This window comes from Mus pahari, unplaced genomic scaffold (genome assembly GCF_900095145.1).
Source record: "Mus pahari unplaced genomic scaffold, PAHARI_EIJ_v1.1 scaffold_15101_1, whole genome shotgun sequence".
NCBI classification, from domain to species: domain Eukaryota; kingdom Metazoa; phylum Chordata; class Mammalia; order Rodentia; family Muridae; genus Mus; species Mus pahari.
The window spans coordinates 1-5,212 of NW_018392626.1; the positions used below are offsets into that span (position 1 = coordinate 1).

The following is a 5,212-nucleotide window of genomic DNA, read 5'->3' on the forward strand; positions in this document are numbered from 1 at the left end:
TTTAGAAGTAATCTCCTGGTTTTCTTTAAGAACTTGTATCTCTTTAGCAGCGTTCTCCTGCATTTGTTAATAATGCCCTTCTTAAAGTCCTCTACCAGCATCATGAGGTATGCTTTTAAATCCGATTCTTGCTTTTCAGGTGTGTTGGGGGTATTCAGGACTGACTGAGGTGGGAGTGCTAGGTTCTGATGATGGCGAGTGGTCTTTGTTTCTGTTAGTAAGATTCCTACGTTTGCCTTTCGCCATCTGGTGATCTCTGCAGTTAGTTGTTATAGTTGTCTCTTGTTGGACCTTGTTCCTCCTGTGTTTCTGTTAGCCTCTGTCAGCAGTCCTGGGAGTCCAGCTCTCTCCCGAGTCTCAGTGGCCAGATTACTCTCTGCAGGGAAGCTCTCCTCTAGCAGGGAAGGTACACAGAGGCCTCATGTTCATATCTGCCTCCTTGCTGAACATGTAGGACCAAAACATGGCCTATCCCAGAAGATGTGTTGCCTCTGCAGTTTATTCACTCACCTGCGCAGACTAGCCACTGAGGGACCCTGGACACAATATGACTCTCTCACCTGCTCTGGCAGACAGAGCCCTCACAGGTGGCCACCTTTCCTCTGGCAAGGACGGTGCCCAAATTCCTGGAGCCTGAAATATGGTCTGTCCCAGAAGTTAGGTTGCTTCTGTCTGTCCCGAAGCTGTGTAGCTTCTGCGGTCCACACTCTTGCTAGTGCACACTGGAGCCTAAGTGAACTGGAGCAAAAATGGCTCTCCTGCTTGCTCAGGCCTTGTTTCTCTGCCCGGGTGGACAGCCCTCCTTGCTCGGGAAAGGTGCCAGGTGACTGGAGCCAGAAATGGGATGTTTCCCAGAAGTTGTGTCGCTTCTGCAGGCCGCCCTCTCCCCGGCAGTGCACCGGAGCAAAGATGGCCTTCCTACCGGTTTAGGTCTGGAGACTGCTCCCGGGCAGACACCCTTCCTTTGTGGGAAAGGAGCCAGATGACTGGAACCAGAAATGGGATCTTTCCCAGAAGCTGTGTCACTCCCCCAGGCCGCCCTCTCCCTGGCAGAGCACCAGAACAAAGATGGCTCTCCTGCCAGCTCAGGCCTTGAGACTCCTCCCAGTCAGACACCCCTCCTCGGGTGGAAAGGCACTGGATTACTATAGCCAGAAACAGGATCTTTCTCAGAAGCTGTGTCACTCCCCCAGGCTGCCCTCTCCCTGGCAGTGCACCAGAACAAAGATGGCCCTCCTTCCAGCTCAGGCCTTGAGACTCCTCCCAGGCAGACACCCCTCCTCGGGTGGGAAAGGTGCCGGATGACTGCTGATGTATTTTCACTAAAGGTTTCTGAATCCACAGCAACATGCCCCATGCTATCAAAATAAAAGTCCCAAACCCCTGGATTCTCTTTAAAACTACCAATCCATGTCTCTGTGGTGTCCTTTCTCTGTTTGAGATTCTCAACCTCTATCTGGATGCTTTCTTCACATGCAGAGCTGACTACATCTTCAGTTCTGGAAATTTCCTAATCCACACTCTCATCCCATTATGGTACACCTTTCTTCTGTCCTAAAATCCACTACATGTGACCCCCTCCTCTTTCCTTGCTGCCAGCTTCATAACCAATGCAATGGCATGACAGGGCAATAGGTAGGAGGAAAAAAATGAGATAATTATTAAACAGGAGCCTGAGCCACCCTTCTAGCCTAGAGTATAAAGATACACCATCCCAGAGATAACCATCTGCCTGTCCATCCCACTGCCACCATGCTGACCTCTGGGATGCTCCTGGTGGTTGTGCTGACCTGCTTCAGTGCCATGATCACAATGTCTGTGTTGAGGTAGAGAAAACTGTTGGGGAAGATGTCTCCAGGACCCACCCCATTACCTTTCTTTGGCAACTTTCTGGAACTGGACACAAAGAAGTTTTATGATTCCTTCTTAAAGGTAGTACTGGACAGAGAGATGGTGCATTTGGGGTGTGGAGCATGCCTGGTGTGGCTCAGATTCTGAGGCAGAGGACTGACTAGGTCAGGATGCAGTCATAGGTTAGAGGCTTGACACCAGATCCTAATGCATCTATATACCTGACATCAGGACATGGGCAGTTTCAGGAATGGCCTCTCCAACTTCTCCCTTTACCAGATCAGGGAGTGGTATGGTCCTGTGTTCACCATCCACTTGGGGCCTCATCCTGCTGTGGTGCCATGGGTATATGATGTAGTGAATGAGGCTCTGGTATACCAGGCTGAGCAATTCAGTGGCAGAACAAGCTTTCTTGGACTGGTTCTTCAAAGGCTATGGTGAGGATGACAGCACATGGAGGAGCTAGGCAGACAGATGTGCAGTGGCAGGTTCCTAGTGGCAGGTTCCATGGCCTTCCCTGACTTGGCTGCCCACTCAAAGCTCTCTCTCTCTCTCTCTCTCTCTCTCTCTCTCTCTCTCTCTCTCTCCCTCTCCCTCCCCCTCCCCCTCCCTCTCTCCCTCTCCCTCTCCCTCTCCCTCTCCCTCTTCCCCCCTCTCTCTTTGATCCACTTGCCTGTTCAATGTTAATTTGCTCTGTGGCCTTTTCTAGATTGTTTTAGAATTCTGTTTCTCCCTGTATTTCTGTGGTTCTCTACCTGTTTCCCTGGTCTTCTGCTGAGTATCCCTTTCCTGATCTTACAAATGTTATTATTATTATTTTAAATAATTTTATGCATTTACAGTTCAAATGATATTCTGTCCTGCGGGACACTTTATTCCATGGTCCTTGAGGGGGATCACAAACCTAGAGAGAAATGGGAATAAAGAAAGAGACGGAGACCATGCATGTTTGTCATAGTCTCATTTACTAAGGGGAAATGCCCAGGTTTTTATACAATACAGCGAGGGGTGATTAAAGAAAGCTCTGTGAAGTACAAATGGGGAGGCTAATTGGGAGTTTGAAACTTTTGTGATTTATCTCATTTCCTTGGCGTCACTGCTCCGGAATATCGGCAGCTAATCTCAAAGTCTGGTTTCTTCTAACAGCCCCAGGTGACAGCTCCGGAATGTGAGAAGATTCCCTCAGTCCTTGATGTTTGCTTAGGGCCGGAATCCTGCTGGTTCCCACCAAATGGAGAGAGGAGGCAACTGGCTCCAAACAAAGAACTATATGGCTTTTAGCTGCATGCTGTAAAATGCCTGGGCTGTGAGATGCCTGGGATGTAAGATGCCTGGGTTTTCTCAACCTGGTCTCCAACAATATTCCCCTTCTCAGTTACCTCTTCACAACCCTCCCATCCCTTTCTTTGCCTCTATGAGGGTGCTCCTCCACCCACTTACCCACTCCCACCTCACTGCTCTAGCATCCCTCTATGCTGGGACATCAAACCTCCACAGGACCAAGAGCCTTCCCTCTCATTGATAACAGATAAGGCAATCCTCTGCTACATATGTATCTGGAGCCATGGATCCCTCCATATGTAGTCTTTGGTTGGTAGTTTAGTCTCTGGGAGCTCTGGGTGGTCCGGTTAGTTGATATTGTTCTTCCTATGGGGTTGCAATCCCCTTCACCTCCTTCAGTCCTTCCCCTAGGTCTTCCATTGGGGTTCCTGGGCTTAGTCCAATGGTTGTCTGTGAGTATCTGCATGTATATTGGTCAGGTGCTGGTAGAACCCCTCAGGGAATAGCCATATTAGGCTTCTGTCAGCAATCACTTCTTGGCATCAGCAATAGTGTTGGGCTTTGATGTCTGTAGATGGGATGGGTCCCTAAGGAGCCTGCTCACAGAAATATGTCACAAACCTTGTAGAATGGACATGTTTAGAGGACAGAGGCACAGCCTGCCAGGTGCACTGCAGTCGTCTGTCCACACAGTCAGAGTCTGAGGGGTTGAAGGTCTGCTCCAGGTCAGCCTGTTCTGCTGCCTGTTCTGCTGCCAGTTCTCGCAGCCACTGTCTTCTACTCACTGCCTGTACGCTTTTTAACCCAGACAGTATCTTCATGAACAAAACAAATGCTTCACCAGTCACATCTTCTAGGACCTTTTTGAATTTAGTGAGTGTGAACTCCTTTCTTTCCTTAGTTAACACTTCATCTAGGAGCATCTTGAATTTTGCTGATAGGAATTTAATTGCTCATTTACTAACAATGTCTCCTCCTTGAAGAATCTGGCTAAACACCAAACCCAGACACTATTGCATATGCCAGCAAGATTTTGCTGAAGGGACCCTGATATAGCTGTCTTGTATGAGGCTATGCCAGTGCCTGGCAAACACAGAAGTGGATGCTCACAGTCAGCTATAGGATGAAACACAAGGCCCCCAATGGAGGAGCTAGAGAAAGTACCCAAGGAGCTGAAGGGTTCTGCAACCCTATAGGTGGAACAACAATATGAACTAACCAGTACCCCCAGAGCTTGTGTCTCAAGCTGCATATGTAGCAGAAGATGACCTAGTCAGTCATCATTGGAAAGAGAGGCCCCTAGGTCTTGCAAACTTTATATGCCCCAGTACAGGGGAACGCCAAGGCCAAGAAGTGGGAGTGGGTGGGTAGGAGAGCAGGGCAGGGGTGGGGAGGGTATGGGGAACTTTCGGGATAGCATTTTAAATATAAATAAAGAAAATATCTAATAACAAAAAAAGAATCTGGCTAAACAAGCCACCTAATGTTCCTTTTGCATCCATCTTAAATATACTTAACAGATCATTGTCCACCAAATTAAATTCTTCAGAGTCATCTGTCTGCAGAAGCTGGGTGAGTATATTTGCTACTCTCAGAAGGTTTTCTCCTCTGACAAACTGAGGCAGCTCTTTAATTGCTTGGTGTCATATTGACACATATTTTTCCTTACAGAGGTCTAACTTTGCATTGATAGCAGAATCAGTCAGTTCTGGAAAATGCTTGAAGAATTTTGGTATAAACTGAGCTGCTAATCGCTTTTCCTTGGTGCTGCCTTTCACACCATCCAGTATCACTTGGTAGGCATCTTTATGCTGACACATTTACTCTGTGGCATAGGTGAGGATGCTGTAGTTGTGGTACAGCTCTTCCACCATTGGCATGCTGAGCACCAAGTACTGGGCCCACTCTCGTCGCCCAACACCCCCTCTCATCAGTTTTGAACTTCCAACTTCCTCTGTGTCTAGGTAGTGAATCTACCAGAGTTCCTCTCTCAGTTCAGATGTCTCACCTTACTTTTCTGCCTTAGGCTATAGGCTATAAGCCTTTTATTTTAACAAATCAGAAGGTGCCTTAAGCAGGC

The 5,212-nt window shown here is 48.1% G+C and overlaps 1 pseudogene; it reads right to left on the reverse strand.

Moving 5' to 3' along the window:
• Positions 1 to 3,719: 3,719 nt before the first annotated feature.
• Positions 3,720 to 5,012, reverse strand: LOC110315109 (annotated as a pseudogene).
• Positions 5,013 to 5,212: the final 200 nt, after the last annotated feature.